Raw genomic sequence first — 19,291 nt, 5'->3', positions numbered from 1 at the left:
TAAAGCAATGATGAATCTTCATGACGACGAGTTTGACATATGTCAAAGAAAGACATTATATTTTATCTTCGTGTGCATTAGAACAATCATGAAGAATATGTGTTTGAATGAAAAGTGAATCATGAAAGATCTGCTTGAAAATTATAGATCTTCAACTGCTAACCATTCTTATATGACTTTGATTTTAAGAGAATTACTAAATAATTAAGGCTAATTTTCCCCATAGACTAATGTGTGGCTCTTAAGAGTGTTGTATCAAGAAGTCAAAGGGGTTATTTATTAGGACACTACATTAGGTGAAATGAGCCTTGAATGAACTCATATTTTGACACATATTCCGGCCTATATAAGATATGAACTTGTGGATTGGCTACATATATTTCAGTAGTCGAGCCCATGTATAAATGTTGGGCCCAACAAAATATATTAATTTTTATTATTTCGAAAACTAATAATTACTTAAGCATTATTAAAAACTTTTTAGTGCCTCCACTTAGTTACAATTAAGAAATTCTCCACATTTGAATAAGTAAAAAACTCAAAATTAATTCCTCTTTCCTAGTACAATGGCCTTGTAAAAATCGAAGTGGAGAGTTCTTAACAAGGAAAAGGGGCTTTGGGATTCTATATGCGATTTGTTGGGGTATCCTGATCCTTTATTGGGGCCGTGGAAATCACATTTTATATAAAGATCACAATCCTGCATTCTCTTTTATGGGACAGGGATGTGTAATTTTCTAGGGATTAGCCTCAAAGGATATTCAACTTTTGTGTACTCCATTATGTCTTGTTTCTTGAAAGAAAAGAGGGAGAGATGGAACCCACATATACAAGATATGAGAAATACTCAAAAATAAATAAATAAATAAATAAACAGTGATTGTTTTGTGTAAAGTTTAAAACTTAGTGAATATAAGATAAGAAGTGAACATCATGGTGACATATCAATATAGAGAAGACAATAGTGCGGCTGATTTTCTTACTAAAGAATGAGAAATGAGAAAAAAAATGTAATTAACGAAAAACAACATCCTCTATCACGTTATTTGAAAGGTATTTTTCGGATGAATAGATAGGGTCTCACTTCCGTTCGTCATTAGCTCAACTCTCGAGTTTTGTTTGATAAATTTTGATTTCTTTTACGGTTATTTTTGTGTCTCCATCTTCTTTGTTAGATTTATTTAGTTTTGTTGCCCTATTTTGGTTGGTTGTTGGTATTGTTTTTTGGAGGGTTTTATTTTATTTTTCTATAATCTTTTTTTTGCTTATCTTGTATTCACAGTATTCTTCCACTAAAAATGAGGGTTTATTAATAAATAAATGGAGGTGCCGCCCACTTTTAATAAAATATATACATATAATCTTTGGATCATATAATTAGGACTCAAATAAGAACACATTTATGATTTGTATGAGTATCGATGCTAATCTAATCTTTTGTGATAATTTCATATGCAGTAAATCTTTTCTTGTGGGTTTTTATTTTTTTTTCTATAACGTAATTTCACCTTTCTACTTTTCTAAGGAAGACTTTTATTATATGTTTTGTAGATTCAAAGAAATACACACCTAGCTAGACTCTTATGCTAGAGAATATTTACATAAAAAGATAAGTATAAATATTATTTTGTTGTTTAAAGAAGTGTAAATATTTTGCGTGTACAATAGGTTAGAAAATGTCTTAAGGCTTTGTTTAGATCAAAGAGATTTGTTTAAGAAAATAAAAATAAAAAAAGAAGAGATTTAGTGCTTAATGTATTTTTTCTCAATATTACAAAAAGATTATTTAAGTTAATTGAAAATAAATATCTATTAATGACGGTTAAAATCAAATTTTTATATATTAATTGACTATATATTTTGATTTCTCTCTCTTTACATGAAGAAAGAGAAATTTGTTCACATTTTATTTTCTTTTAAAGAATGTTTTTTAAAATAAGGTTATAAATATTTGATATAACTCCTAAAATAAACCTAATGTAAGTACTGAAAAAAATTCTCAACTCATATTCCTGAAAATCTTCAAATGTTTCTTAGACCATGCAATCGCTTAAAAATATTTTATGTAACTTCTATAACTTGATTCGACATTTGAAAGTATGAATTTTAGACCTTGCATTTGAATTTGAATGGTTTGAAAAAAATTGAAATATAATTTATATTATATTTTATTTTAATTTACAAAAATCCAAATCAGAAGCATCTCTCAAACATTGGAATAAGAGTGGATGACTTTTGCCATGATGACAAGGTTCATGAGATAAAATTCTACTCCATATGATGATTAGTTGGATTAGCATTGGGGCTAGTGCAAACTTGGACATGGTAGTATAAGACTTGGAGTTGAACTAGAGCTTAATTATGAAGGGGAATCCTATGAGAATCCCTAAAATCTCTCCAAAGCAAGGTAGGATTGGGAGAACCCTTTAACCTAGTCAAACTCCTAATTCTTGTAGATAGGGTTCCCCTATTGTAAAGAAAAAATATTCACAATTTCATTTTTTTAATAAAAAAAAGAAAAAAAATTTTAAAAAAATAAATAAATTATGCTATTTAAGTATTTACCTGAATTTTTATTGATAAACTACATCCACTCTCTTCTAAATAGTGACAATCAAATCCTTAAATTTTGACTTCAATTTGATCGAATTCTTTGTATGAGCTTGAGCTAATCCTTTAATAATTAAATTATCTCATTTTTTACACTCTAGAATATGAACTGTAATTTGGTGAGGTTTCTTAAACTAAGCAAGAATAAAAAATATCACTTAATTTGATCTTTATTTTTTTGACATATTAACCATATCTTTATATTCTATTTCATTCCAACTCATTCATTTGATCCAATCTTCAAGCATTGCACTAATGGTAAAAAATTATCCATCCTTCATTTTTATATGTTTGATCAATTTTCTAAATCACCCTGGTGCTCTTCTGACCTTCAAAGGCTGTTTACCCAGGTGAGGCCCAGGAAAAAATGCTTAAAGGAACACTACAAAACACAAGGTCCAATAGATTAAACAAGGAGATATTATATGTACACAAAAAAAACTAGACAATACAGAAGTATATATATGCTATATAGCAGATAAAATTCCATTTCTTTTAACTTTTAGGTACATCTTTTGGGGAAAATTAAATTAAAAGTAGAAAAAAATAAAATAAAATAATGCAACTCGATCATGATATAGGTACATATATATATATATATATACACGTACAGGCCAAATTGAGATCATCGAGGGACTTCGTTGGCGACGGATGTCTTCTGGTTGTGGCCTCTGCGGCTTGGAGAAGAGGGAGGGAAACCTGGACCCTTCATAAGGAAACGGAATGGCGCCATGGTCTCCTGCAACTTGTTCCTGCGCATGCCAGCCGGCGGCGGCGATGCCATCAGACCGCCGCTCTCGGGGCCTTTTAGCAGCGGCAGGGACTGATCGGCGGCGGAAAAAATGTTGGCTGCCGTGAAGATGAGAAGAAGTGAAATGCGAAAGAAGAAAGAGGTGTAGTGGATATTGAAGGTGCCCATGAGAGGTAGCTTCTAAAAATGATGATTAGGAAATGGGGGGAATAAGGGTAGCAGCTAGGACGGTTTCGTGTATATATGGACAGTTCTGAACCATAAACGAGAGAGGAAAGTGAAAGGATACCAAATAGCTAGCCCGTACTTTTAGAACATAACAAGTAAAAATTAATAATTAATAAATTAACAGACTAGCTTTTCTTCTTCTTCTTTTGTTAGTGGATAAAATAAACGCGATCAATCATGATAAGTAATTTGTTGATGCAAAAATTTTGCATGGAGCTCAGTACACTAGTACGCTTAATTCAAGAGTTTGAAGGATAAAGTGGAACAAGAAAGTAGTCTCATTCGCTGACCATCTAATCCGTAATTCAATATGAGGTTGTGCTTCAAGGATCTTGATAGAATATAACTATTTAGGACTAATTCGACTGGACCAAGTTTAGGGTGCTCCAAGGAACCTCTTATCCCTTTCATCTTTGTTTTTAGTATGGAATGATTAGCTCATAACATTAAAGGCTATTGCAAAAGGAAGTTAGATCAAGATCTAGTTGTTAAGAGGAGGACCCTTTGCGAATGATGTAATTCTCCTTGCGAAAGTGACGATTAAGAAAGTTAATACTATCAATCGTTGCTTAAATCAGTTTAATTTGTAAGGCCTCAGCCCAAAAAGAAACTTTACTAAATCTTAAATCTTTAGGTCTACTAATAATTGTTGTCATTGGCAAAGAACAGTGTAAATAGGAATTGCACTCGCCTAATACCTAGAGAATTACCTTGGTATCATGGCATGTCATTCCTTATCAAACGACCCATACTCCATAAACATATTGGTGGTTGTGTCAAGAAGAGGCTAGCAAGATGGAAAATTCAAACACTCTCCTTTACAAGGAAAGTTCCTTTAGACAAATGAGTCACCTTTGCAATCTTGACCCTGCAAATGGTAAAGCTAGCTCCCTTGTTTAGTTTGTGATAGACAAGTGGTGTAGCAATTTAGTTGGGAAGATTCATGGATTAAGAAGAAAACTCATATGGTAAAATGGAAGTGAGGTTTGTAAACTTAAGGTCTGGACACCCCATTTTTATCGGAACTAAATATAACAAAATTACACATTTTATTTCATTTTGAATACAGTAGAAGATACAAAAAAAATGAAAAAATATAGAGAAAATTCAAAATACTACAGAAAATGTAAAAATACAATAATACAAAAAAATACGTAGAGAATATGTAGGAATATTCTAATGCCCTAGACACCTACGCACATGCACAAAGAGAGAGATTAAGGAAAAATCAACAATAAAGGATGGGGTGATTTCTTTCTCAAATTAGTTAATTTTGCAATAAAATGAGACGATTTGTTTCTCAAATTGACCGATCCGTAATAAAAAGGATTGAGTTGCTCCCAAATTTGGTTAATCTGTTCGAGACCCATATGGAAGGAAATCGGTAAAAGAAATCCAGTAAAGCCTATGATGGAAATTTTCTGCAAATAGGAAAGCATATGAATGGAAAGACAAGTAATGGGAAAATCAGCAATAGGGAAGGGTTGATCTGCTTCCTAAAATTGTTTGATTTGGTTTTTGTTGTAATATGTGGCTCATAAGTTGAGTGGAATGCATGTGTAATGAAAGAACTCTTGGGTTTTGTGGAATCTAGTTGCGTTTGATCTAAATGATGACCTGACATTTCTTTAATGAGAGATTTCTATCCTAAGGGTTAGTCCATGGAGAGACTTTTGGGCCCATTTTGTAACCCATTACTATGTGCAAGATATAAAATCGTTGTTATGGTGATTAGGGTTAATTAGTCATCACACTTCGTGATAGAGCGAGAGAGAGAGAGAGAGAGAGAGAGAGAGAGAGAGAGAGAGAGAGAGAGAGAGAGAGAGAGAGAGAGAGAGCATTGTACCACCACACTGTCTGTTTTTTCTTCCTAATAATAGTAAATTCCCTACAACTCTGTAGACGTAGCGCAAAATTGTCGAGCCATGAAAATATTATCTTGTACATGTGATTGATTTTTCTTTGGCATGTATTCTTTCCCTATTTTGTTTCTCAGGGGTTTTGGGAATTTGTTGTTAATTCCCAACAAGAACATGGTAGAAAACAACAGTTATGGCTTGCAGGAGCAAACTGTCAAGGGTTTTATCAGGATGACAAGAAACAATCGACTATTTTGGTGCTGTTACTTCGATTGTTTTCTCTCGGTATTAAACCATCTACAGTTTGGCTTAGTAACTCAGACTTGGTTTTCAAATTTTGAATTTGGGAAGTTGTATGGGTTGGGTTTTGGGGGAAAATCCTCCGAAAGGGTTATATATTCATGGTATGTGTTGTAACTCTGAAAATGGTCATGTCGTTGGACGAGAAGATAGTGAAAAACACTGTCGTTTGCTCCCCGTTGATCTTGGCATTGCCGAACCATGTAATTCTCTGTGTCATTATTTTATTGCTTTCATATAATTTGTGATTGTGTTTTTTGTACATTTCACTATTGAGTGTTGCATTGTGATATCATTTTTTTACACTAAGTTTTAATTTGCACAACAAATTGGTACAAGAGCATTGTTGTATTGGTTTCTGGAATTTCATCTGCAAGTTTGATGTTGTTAAGTTTGATGGAACGAGAAACTTAGGACTATGACAGAGAAGGGTTAAAGATCTATTAGTGTTAAAGATCTATTAGTACAACAAGGTATGATGAAGGCTTTCTACGGAGGTCAATCGGAAGACATGGATGAAACAAGTTGAAAGGAATTGGAAGCAAAGGTTGTATCGACCATCAAGCTTTGTTTGGCTGATGATGTGTTGTATCACGCCATGGATGAGGATTCTCCAGCAGTAATTTGGCAGAAATTGGAAAGCAGGTATATGTTTGAATCTTTATCAAATAAGTTGTTTCTTAAGCAAAGATTGTATTGGCTTAAGATGGCAGAGGGTTCGGATTTGAACCAACACATAAATGCATTTAATCAGATTGTAAGTGATTTTATGTGGGTTGATGTGAAGTTCGAGGAAGAAGAAAAAGCATTGATGCTATTGAATTTCCTACCTGCATCTCATTCGTATGAAAATATGGTTACAACTTTAACATGGGGCAAAGAAGCCCTGAATTTGGAAAAGGTAACAAGCGCACTGCTAGGTTTTCATCAAAGAAATAAGGCCAGTCATGAGATTTCACAAGGTGAAGGGCTTGTGGTGAAAGGTAACCAAGAACATGGGAGAAGCAAGTTCTGGAGTTGATCTCTGTTGTAGACATAAGGAGTTTTAAGTTTAGGAAAATTAGGCACATAAAATCACAGTTTTCGGAGTGGAAGAAGGGGAATGTTGAAATCAAGAGGGTTCGTCAAAATCTGGGAATGTAGTGGAAGAAGGAGACTTAGGGAGAATTGATGGTGATATGCTTTTTGTTACATCAGGTTTAGAAAGTCTCATGGATTCTTGGATCTTAGATTTAGGATGTTCTTATGACATGACACCAAATAGAAATTGGTCTAGCACCTATAGGTAAGTAAATTATGGTTTTGTTCTAATGGGAAATGATACTGTTGACTTTTTTGTAATCCCAAGAGGGGGTGAATTGGATAATTAAAAATTTCTAGCTCAAATAATCCGCAATCAGTATTTTCACAACCTAGAATCGGTCTAAACAGATATTAAATTTTTAGATAACAAGAAAGTAGATAATCACCACATGTATCTCAATTCTAGTAATCACAATCCAATATCTACAAATCCAAGCAGTGCATTCAACACATTTACGTAAATAAGCAAGCACAATAAAATAAAAGTAGGAAAGTAAATGCGATACTAGATATGTTATCAGGATTCAAAAATAGTGCCTACGTCCCCACCTCGAGCTAACAAGCAGGAGGATTTTCACTTGAACCTTTTGCTCACTTGCGGGTGGAGTAGCACCAATTAAAAAGCCCTTTCTTTACTAGGCAAAAGAAACTCTAGGTCCGATTAAGAGGGCTGATCCCAACCTTTACAACCACTCCTTCCCAGGGTAGAGTACACCCTCTTCACGCCACGCCTGGAATACAATCAATCAATATAACTTTCGCCTACAATTCAAATGCCTCTTAACTAAGAAAATAAGTACCAATACGTACAATACAATGCACTCACAGATAATAGTAATTTATGCTCAAGTGAGATAAGGTCAAGTAATGTGTCAACTCTCAGCTAAGGTGCATAGAATGTATATACGTAAGAGTAATACCTTTGATTAGAGATAATATTTTCAACAAGTAAATAATCAAAGGACTTTAAACTTCTAAGCCAATATCTCAAAAAATATATTTCAAATATTATGCACAACTGAGATAAGGTTTCTAGCTTGCAAGAAAATATTTTATCAAATAGTACAAGCAAGCCATTGAATCTAGCAATAAGGATGCCAAGACTTAGAAGCCAAATTTGAGTTCTTCCCGAATGGTATTTATCAGTAGAATAGAACGAGAATAACTTTAACTTACTCTATAAATATCAAGTTCAAATAATGCAATATGAAAGAGTTGTACGCTTCAAGAGGATGTATGAAATAAGCACAACAAAAACAAACTCCCTTTCAAGTTGCAATGAGTTTGCAACCAAGGAGTATAACAAATGATTCTCCTCAAAATATAGTTTTTCAAATCAAAGTGGAAGGTGAATGAGTAATCTGTTTGGAAGATTGAAAGAAAATGAGCAAAATGACTATAAAATATTTTAGAGAATTTTTTCTAATGATATTTGCTAATCTTTTTTTAATTGAGACAAATGAGAGAGTATATGTAGACATCCATAAAAAATTCGTCGTTGGGGACATGGAGATCTTTTTTGAAAAATATTAATGATGTTTAATTAAAATTAACCTCATTTATCCGTGGTAAAAATTTTCTAACCCGAGAGTTTCAATCACCCGACACCGAGGGTCGGTTGTCTGAACACTCACAATAGCTCACAGGAAATTTTCCAATTCAGTCAATAGTAGACATACTTGGTCGGTTGAGCTAGGTGATTTTCCAAAGCTACGTGGTTTCGGTCCCTCAGTGAGTGGTTCGGTTTTTCGAGTCTTAAACTCGGTCGACCGAGGTCAATTTGAACTACTAATTCAGTCGGCTGAGTAAGGTGGAGGAGGTCACATCTAAGGTTTAGACAACCATGGACAATATGTTCAAACCATGTTTTGTTGGCTAAGGCTAAGTCAACATGTTGACTTCCAACTTGTTCGATCGACCGAGGCATTTGTAATGTCAAGGGTTCAGTCGCCCGAGACCTCCTAAAAGTGTTCATTTAAGTCTTGTTTGTTCTCTGTGCTTCATCAACCCTGTGTGAACAAGAATATGAAATTTAAGCTTGAACGGTGATGGTTCCTATGGTCATTTTAAGGCCTCTTGTGCATAAATACCAATTATGCATGATATGCAAATATTATAGACCATTATTACAGACCAAAAAATTTAAATTGTAATTACAAGAATGAAAGATTGGTCTTCATTTCCATTTACTTCTTCAAATGCCATATTGTGGTGTGAGCATTAAGATCTCTATGGCCTCCACCGTATCCTTACCCTTGCGAGCAAAGAATGATCTTGTTTACAAACTCAAGGCACAGGTAAGAAACCAAGAGATTTGTCATGATCAAAATGGGATTTGACCTATAAGGTCAACAGATGCTTCATGCAAAATTATAAGAATATGAAATGTCAGAATTAAAATGTATAATGGTGTTATAAGAACATTATGTGATGTGAGACATGTTTTGGATCTACAGAAAAATGTGATTTCATTGGGCAATCTAGATTGTAACGGGTATAGTTACAAGTATGAAAGTGGAATAATGAAAGTGTGTGAAGGCGACTTTATGGTGATGAAGGGACAAAAATTAGCGAAAAATATCTATACACAGTTGGGTACCATAGTTGTAGGTGAACCTGCAACTGCAGATTTTAAGTTAGGTAATACTCTTTTGTATAAAACAACCACACACAAGATGGAGGGTATTCTTAAATGCATTTATTCATATGTTTGGGGAGAAGTGATAGCATCACGGGGTGTACATATGTATTTTGTGAGTTTATCACAAAAAGTCTTGGTGCACTTCATACGGCACAAGTTAGAGATGTTTATTAGATTTAACATGTGGCTGAGGTGGAAAATCAGATCGGGAGAGTGATCCTTAGGTTGGACAATGAAACTGAGCATGTTAGTTCTATTCAAGGAGTTTTTTGAGTAGCATGGCAAGTTTTATACAGGGCTTGCAAGGAACGTCTTTGTAATGCCCCGACCCTTTATACGGCCTCGGAGTACTACCACACCTGTATAACACACCTATTTTTGATAAACATATATATACAACCTGCCTTGAAACAGACGTACAGGTATTTCATACTAATCTATATTCTCATGTACAACATAAAACATAAACATTCTAATAGACATACTAGAGTTCTAACTATATCCTTACATACATTCATACGTACTTAAAACATAATATGTTCTTACAATCCCCAAAAGATATTTTGAACTAAGTCTATTACATATACAAAACACTTATGTAAACTACACACAATACTATGCTCCAAGTCCCTTTAGCAACTAAGACCAACGTCCTATAGGGCTTCAAACAAAAGTTTTATGTTGGGGTAAGAAACCTCTTAGTAAGGTGGAAAATATTATGTAAGAACTTGAACCAGGATACATGGATTTAATATTCGAAAAAGGGGTAAAGTTGTAATTTGGGCAAGTTTCGTCGACGAAGCCAAAGTTCGTCGATGAAGTCCCTTTTGTTCTCGGTGATGAAATTTAGTGTCTCGTCAACGAGGAGATCCCGAGGGATTTTGGAAAAATCTGGAACCTTGGCTCGTCGACGAGGCCACCATCTTGTCAACGAAGGTAATGGCGGACTCATCGATGAGGATGCCAATTCGTAGACGAATCCACCCAAGTCAAAGGGCTATAAATATCCAAAAGGGTTCCTTCCAAGCTAAGTTAGCTTAATATCTTTACTTTCTCTCTCTAGAACTCTCTCTCTCTCTTTTGATTTCTTCACCGTTTGTCACCGGATTCATAAATCTGATGTTACTATGAGGATCAGGGAAGGATTCTCTACGTTTCTAGTAGATCGAAATCCTATTTCAAGCAGTTTCGTGTTTCAGGACAAAATCAAGGTAAGGCTCGATTTTCCTTTCTAATTCGAAATATGTGTAGTAGTATGAATTGTAAGCATGTATTGTGTTGTGGTTTATAGGTTTTGGAGTCTCAGTTCATAGTTTTAGGGACCGTAAAGTTCGTAATTGGAATTCGGGTTAAGGTATGGGGATTCAGTTTATATCAGTTACTTTTCGAAATCGGGATCAGTAAGCTTGTACGCTACGATCGTATGTATGTTTTGGTATCTTATTTAGGGAAATCTATTGGGTAAAAATAAAAAAAATTTTGGGTTATAGTTTTCAGGAAAATTGGGCATTTCGGGTATCATCTCTGCTTTGTTTGGAAAACCGTTCGTTTCATTTAAACTGTATTATTGAGACGATTGTTATCCATATTTTTATAAACTGTATACTTGAGTTAGAAAACGATATGATTTTTCGTAAACCAAATAAGTGTGGAATGTATGGTTGTATGTAATTGTTCCAGGTATTTGTAAAACAGCTAGTGGCGGCTAATTACCAACGCTAATGAGTATAGGAACGTGAGTTCCAAAATGATTCCAGGCTTTGTGAAATCGGCTAATGGCGGCTAATTACCGTACGGTGAAACACTTATGTGGCAGCTAATTACCGTACGCTGCGCTATGTATCAGTGTGAAAACCATGGGTGAGAGTGTCTGACTCTATATTCGAGGGTGTGAAATATCACTACGTATCCCGGCTAGTCACCGAGGGGTGTGAGCTACACTGTATTGGCAATGTAATCACTGTGAAGTTTGGGGTTTCATGGAGTAGTTGTGTATTGACAATGTAATCGCTGTGAAGCTTTGGGTTCATGGAGTAGTTGTGTACTAGTGTGAGCTACATCGTATTGGCAATGTAATCACTGTGAATCTTCGAGTTTCATAGCGTAGTTGCGTATTAGTGTGACGACAATGACCGTATGTTTTGTGTATCGTATGTACTGGAATGAATTTGTGAAAATACTAGAACTGTATGGAAATGTTTTCGAATTGTATTGTATTGTATAGTGTTATGTTTTGCGTAAAATAACACTGGTATGCCACACACTGATATAACCTGCTTTCTTCCTTACTGAGAGGTGTCTCACCCCGAATGTACGTACAATATTTTCAGGTCCATCAGGTAGCCATAATTAGCATCCTAGCAATCAGAATTGGGGGTGTCATTAGCTGCTATTAGTACCTGATTAGGTACGAGATTTTGTAACCAGGTTGTCGTGATGGTTTTTGTAGACACCTAGACTATGTACGGTATTTATTGGATTATATACCTTAGTATTGTATGGGTTCGTGTATCCTAACTTTGTACAGACTCTAGTATGGTATGTTATATAGATAGATGAAGCAATTTTGTGTAACTGATGAGTATGGATGTATATGTGTATGTGTATATGGTATCCGTGTACCCCACGGGGTCGGACCCTCTTATTGTATTGTATCATTTATGTTTGAATTGATACAAAGATAGGTTAGGTTACTATATTCACACCTAGGACTCATCTGCGGGTTTGGGGTGTGATAGCTTGGTATCAGAGCTAACCAGGTTGTTAGGTCTTATAGACTTGGTTAGGTGTATTGATGTGTACATACCAGAGTATAGGATGTAGGAAATGGGTAGTGTAGGTCGAGGTTTGTGATGTTGCTAGGCGAGGACTCATTGGCGGTGTTCTGTGTTTTTCCTGGAATGACGATTTTAGAAAGACCACGACAAACCATTGATGGATTCGTGTTCGTGTGACGGGACATGCTTAAACCTGTGAGAGTAATAGTTGACATTATTAGTTCTATGATTGTGTTAACTATGTACGATATAAGAATTCTAACTGATTCCTATTCTATTTTCAGAATGAAGCCCAAGGATAATAACTTGGAGAGTGGCTTCGAGGAGACGGCAAACGATGAGTCTCCTTCTGTGTCTCGTGGTTTGGCGAGATAGGTGATCCGAGAGATTAGGCAGAGTGTTAGGAGATGCGAGAACTCTCTTACTGATGTGGGGTGCACCATCGAGAGGTTCACACTTATGCACCCTCCGACATTTATGGGAGGACCTGATTCGATAGTGGTAGAGGACTAGGTCGAGAAAACTAAGAGGATTTTGGAAGTCCTCCACTACACTGAGAAGCAGAAGGTCTTGTACGCCACCTTCCAGTTGACTGGGGAGGCAGGGCGTTGGTGGACTGCGGTGAGTCTACTCGAGAGACAGAGATCTGGTCCATCTGGTATGACTTGGGGCCACTTCAAGGAGGTATTTTTCGAGAGATACTTCCCGGTCTCCACTCCGAATGCGAAGGCAGCCGCCAAATTTATGGTGTTATCTCAATTTGCGCTGTACTTGGTTCTGAATAAGCATGAGAAGGCTCGAGGTTTGAGAGGGGTCTGAGGAAAGACATCTGCCGTCTTGTGGGGATGCTGCAAATCCATGAGTTCTCTATCTTGGTGGATAATGCCACCATAGTTAAGACCGACCTTTGGGGAGATGAGGTAGTGTAGGATCAAGGGAAGAGGCTGGTATCTTCTAGTCCTTAGAGTGGTCCTTGGCAGGGACAGTGGAAGAAGAAGAAGAGCTACAGTTCCGGTTATCGGCAGAACACCGAGCGGTAGAGTTATCATTGGGATCCATTCCTCGCATTGTGCGCCAAGTGTCGTAAAAGGCACAATGGCGAATGTCAGCCGTTTTGGGGTAACTGCTACAACTGTGGCAAGTCAGGCCACATATCACGGAGCTGTCAAGCACCGAGGAGAGATACGTCTGCGAAGAGCTAGAACTGTGGGAGTAACCAGATGCCTCAGGGGAACTACTATGCAACCACGACTCCGGCAAGAGTATATTCACTGACTCCAGCAGATGCGGAGCACGCCAGGAATGTGGTGACAGGTACCATGTTATTTCTTTCGAATAGAGCTATTGTTTTATTTGATTTGGGGACAACCCGTTCGTTCATATTTGTTAGTTTTATGAAGTTGTGTGGGGTTGAAACCTGTGTGATGAATGAGATATTGTTTGTGACTACGCCGACTGGGAGTGTAATGATCTGTAGTAAGATGTTAGGGAATTGCCAGTGGAAATCCATGGGAGATTGCTACCAGCGAATCTTGTAGTATACGACATGTATGGTTTTGATGTCATAGTGGGGATGGATTGACTATTCTCCAATGTTGGGGTGATTGATTGTCGTAGGAAGGTAGTAGTTTTCAGATCTCCTGGGGAGTAGGAGTATGAGTTTGTAGGATTGTGTGTGTGTACGACGCCACATGTTCTATCAGCAATACAGGCGAGGAGGCTACTCTTGGACGGATGTCAGGGGTACCTAGCTTGCATAAAGGAACCGTTGCGGGATGAGTTGAGACTCGAGGATATTCGGATAGTCAACGAGTTTCCAGATGTGATTCCTAATGATTTACTCGATTTGTCTCTGGATCGTGAGGTGGAGTTTGCGATAGAGTTACTATCTGGCAAGGCATCAATCTCTAAAGCTCTAGACCAGATGGCTCCATCAGAACTTCGAGAGTTAAAGGAGAAGTTGCAGGAACTACTGGACCAAGGTTTTATTCGACCGAGTGTTTCGCCCTGGGGAGCTCCAGTATTTTTTGTGAAGAAGAAGGATAGGTTGATGCATATATGCATTGATTACCGTGAGATTAATAAGGTGATGATGAAGGTGAAGAACCATTATCCATTGCCACGTATAGATGATCTCTTTGACCAGTTGCAGGGAACACAAGTCTTTTCGAAGATCGACCTATGGTCGCCGTATCATTAGGTGAGGGTTAGATTTGAGGATGTAGAGAAGACATCTTTCTGAAATAGGTACGACCATTATGAGTTTCTGGTTATGCCATTTGGTTTGACTAATGCGCCGACGGTGTTCATAGATCTTATGAACAGGGTTTTCCATGAGTACCTAGAGCAGTTCATAGTGGTGTTTATCGATGACATTGTGGTATACTTAAGGAGTTCGGAAGATCATGAAAACCATTTGAGGTTGGTACTACAGATTTTTTGAGAGAGGAAGTCATATGCTAAGCTGAAGAAGTGTGAGTTCTGGTTGAATTAGGTCGCGTTCTTAGGCAATGTGATGTCTAAGGGTGGTATCTCAGTTAATCCTAGCAAGATTGAAGTTGTGGGCGAGACCAAAGAGTGTTTAGGAGGTTCGGAGTTTTCTAGGACTGACGGGTTATTATCGTCGGTTCATAGAGGGTTTCTCTAAATCGTATGGACCTCTGACATGATTGACCAGGAAGGGGATGAAGTTTGATTGGACTAGTGATTGCGAGCAGTGCATTCTTGAGTTGAAGCACCTTCTGGTTACTGCTCTAGTATTGACCATTCCTTCGGGGCATGGCAGTTTTGTGATCTATAGCGACGCGTCCCTGAAGGGTTTGGGATGTGTGCTTATGCAACAGGGTAAGGTAGTAGCATATGCTTCTCGACAACTTAAGGAGTATGAGAAGAATTATCCTACACATGCTTTGGAATTTTCCGCTGTAGTTTATGCATTAAAGACCTAGTGACACTACCTGTACGATGTTCAGTGTGAGATTTTAACTGACCACAAAAGCCTCAGGTACTTTTTCACACAGAAGGAGAGTCGATTAAGGACTACGATTGCATGATCAGTTATCACCCAGGGAAGGCTAATGTGGTAGCTGACGCATTAAGTCAGAAGTCAGAGCATGCAACAGTATCTGCGGTTGTAGCTTAACATCATATCTAGCGGGATCTAGAAAGCCTTGGCGTGGAGTTGGTGTCAAGTGATGATCAGGATTTTATTGCTAGCTTAGTGATCCAACCGACTTTATTTGAGCATATTAAAGTCATGCAGGCTAATGATGCAGAGTTAAAGGAGATTGTGGAGAAAGTGCAGTAGGGATTGGCTGCGGATTTTAACATCTCTAACAGAGGTGTGTTGAGGTTTGAGACCAGGCTGTGTGCTCCAAACAATAATGAAATCAAAAGGACGATTCTAGAGGAAGCGTATCATTCTTTGTATACGGTACATTCGGGTAATACGAAGATGTATCGGGATTTGTGAGAGTCCTTTTGGTGGAGCAATATAAAGAGAGATATTGGTCAGTTCGTGGAGTAATGTCTAACGTGCTAGTAGGTGAAAGCTGAACATTAGAGGCCGGCAGGGCCGTTGCAGCTTTTGCCTATTCCAGTTTGGAAATGGGAGCACATTTCCATGGACTTTGTTACCGGATTACTGCCAGTGCTTCATGGGCAGAATGTTATTTGGGTAATTGTGGATAGGTTGACGAAATCTACTCACTTTGTACCGACGAAGGTTAACTACCCTTTGAGTAGGCTAGTGGACATGTATGTGCATGAGATAGTGAGAATGCATGGAGTACCATTGTCCATTGTTTCAGATCGAGATCCGAGGTTTACTTCTCGATTCTGGAAGAGCTTGCAGGAAGCACTGGTGACGAAGCTTACTTTCAGTACAACGTTCCACCCCTATACTGATGGAAAGTCAAAAAGGACGATATAGATCTTGGAGGATATGTTACGGGCTTGTGTGTTAGACTTTGGTGGTAGTTGGATTCAGTTTTTGCCACTAGTGAAGTTTGCCTATAACAACAACTTCCAGGCTAGTATTGGGATAGCACCGTTTAAGGCTTTGTATGGTCGGAGGTGTCGATCTCCTTTGTATTGGGATGAGATTGGTGAACGTCAGGTTTTAGGACCTAAACTCGTACAACAGGCATCTAAGAAGGTGGGTTTGATCTGGGAGAGGATTAGATTGGCTCAGAGTCGGTAAAAGAGTTACGCAGATGTTCGCCACCGTGAGTTAAAGTTCGAGGTGGGGGGTAAGGTATTTCTGCGTATCGCTCCGATGAAAGGGGTGATGAGAATTGGTAGGAAGGGCAAGTTGAGCCCAAAGTACATCTTACCATTCGAGGTTTTGAGTGAGTGGGTCCGGTAGCCTACAGAATTGCACTACCCCCAGCACTCTCGAGGGTCCATGATGTATTTCACGTATCCATGTTGAGAAGGTACGTGTTGGATCCATCACATGTTATCAGTTATGATGAGTTAGAAATTGAGGATACTTTAGCGTATGACAAAATACATGTTCAGTTCTAGACCGTAAAGTTCAGAAACTTTGTACCAAAGATATACCGTTAGTGAAGGTATTGTGGCGAAACCACGAGGCTAAGGAAGCTTCTTGGGAACTGGAAACGAAAATACGCCGTAAGTATCCGTAGTTGTTCTAAGTAGTAGTTGGATAGTAGGGTTGGTATGGGTATGTATGTATGTATATAATACTCTGTTATCATATTAGGATTGGGTGGTTAGTTTCTAGGAAAGTCCTATTGTATTGTAAGCTCCCGAGACCATGTATGTATGTAACCACGGTATTCCTCTGCCATAAGTGAGGGAATGTATGTATGTATGTATGTATCATGATGGGGCTGTGTATAAATGGCCACCGTTTTCTCCAGAGTATGTATGTATTGTAACAGGGCTGCATATAAATGACCACTATTTTCTCTAGAGTATGTATGTATCGTAACGGAGCTGCGTATAAATGGCCGCCGGTTCCTCTTAGAGTGTGTATGTATTTGGTAGTATGAATGTGTTCGTAATGAGAGATTTCAAATTTCGAGGATGAAATTTTTGTAAGGAGGGGAGGTTGTAAGAACCCAAACCAGGATGTATGGATTTAATATTCGAAAAAAGGGTAAAGTGGTAATTTGGGCAAGCTTCGTCGACGATACTAGAGTTCGTCGACGAAGTCCCTTCTATTCTCGATGACGAAATTCAGTGTCTCATCGACGAGGAGATCCCGAGGGATTTTGAAAAAATCTGGAACCTTAGCTCGTCGACGAGGCCACTGTCTCGTCGATGAGGGTAATGGTGGACTCATCAACGAGGACGCCAATTCGTCGATGAATCCACCAGAATCAAAGGGCTATAAATATCCAAAAGGGTTGCTTCCAAGCTAAGTTAGCTTAATATCTTCACTCTCTCTCTCTCTCTTTAGAACTTGAAGCTCTCTCTCTCTCTCTCTCTTGATTTATTCACCGTTCGTCGCCGGATTCATAAATCTGACATTACTGTGAGGATCAAAGAAGGATTCTTTACATTTCTAGCGAATCGGAATCTCGTTTCGAGCAGTTTCGTGTTTCAGGAAAAAAATTGAGGTGAGGCTCGGTTTTCCTTTCTGATTCAAAATATGTGTTGTAGTACGAATTGTAAGCATATATTATACTGTCGTTTGTAGGTTCTGGAGTCTCGGTACGTAGTTTTAGGGACTGTAGAGTTCGTAATTAGAATTCGGGTTAAGGTAAGGGGATTCAGTTTATATCAGTTACTTTTCAAAATCGAGATCGGTAAGCTTGTAGATTACGATCATATGTATGTTTTGGTATCTTATTTTGGGAAATCTACAGGGTAGAAATACAGGATTTTCGGGTTACAATTTTTGGGAAAATTGAGGATTTCAGGTATTATCTCTACTTTGTTTGGAAAACTGTTCGTTTTATTTAAATTGTATTATTGAGATGACTGTTATCCATATTTGTATAAATTGTATACTTGAGTTGAAAAACGATATGATTTGTCGTAAACCAAATAAGTGTGGAATGTATGGCTATGTGTAATTGTTCCAGGTATTTGTAAAATAGCCAATGGCGGCTAATTACTGTACACTGATGAGTATAGGAACGTGAGTTCCAAAATGATTCTAGGTTTTGTGAAATTAACTAGTGGCGGCAAATTACCATACGCTAAAACAGTTATGTGGCAGCTAATTACCGTACGCTGCGCCATGTACCAGTGTGAAAATCATGGGCAAAAGTATCCGACTCTATATCCGAGGGTGTGCAATATCACTACGTATCCTGGCTGGTCACCGAGGGGTGTGAGCTACACTGTATTGGCAATGTAATCATTGTAAAGTTTCAGGTTTCATGGAGTAGTTGCGTATTGGTAATGTAATCGCTGTGAAGCTTCGGGTTTATGGAGTAGTTGTGTACTAGTGTGAGCTACATCGTATTGGTAATGTAATCGCTGTGAAGCTTCGGGTTTCATAGCATAGTTGCGTATTAGTGTGACAACACTAACCGTATGTTTTGGGTATCGTATGTACTGGAATGAATTTGTGAAAATACTGGAACTGTATGGAACTGTTTGGAACTGTATGGAAATGTTTTCGAACTGTATCGTATTGTATAGTGTTATGTTTTGCATAAAATAACAAGAATATGTCACACACTGATATAACCTGCTTTCTTCCTTACTGAGAGGTGTCTCACCCTGAATGTACGTACAATATTTTCAGGTCCATCAGGTAGCCGTAATTAGTATCCTAACAATCGGAAGCGGGGTCATTAGCTACTGTTAGTACCTGACTAGGTACGAGATTTTGTAACCGGGTTGTCGTGATGGTTTTTGTAGACACTCGGAGTATATACGGTATTTATGGGATTATATACCTTAGTATTGAATGGGTTCGTGTATCCTAGCTTTGTACAGACTTTAGTATGGTATGTTATATAGATAGATGAAGCATTTTTCGCTACGTAACTGATGAGTATGGATGTATATGTATATGTGTATAGGGCATCTATGTACCCCACGGGGTCGAACCCTCTTA

Source organism: Malania oleifera, chromosome 12 (genome assembly GCF_029873635.1).
Source record: "Malania oleifera isolate guangnan ecotype guangnan chromosome 12, ASM2987363v1, whole genome shotgun sequence".
In the NCBI taxonomy this organism is placed as follows: domain Eukaryota; kingdom Viridiplantae; phylum Streptophyta; class Magnoliopsida; order Santalales; family Ximeniaceae; genus Malania; species Malania oleifera.
This window is presented reverse-complemented; position numbering follows the sequence as displayed.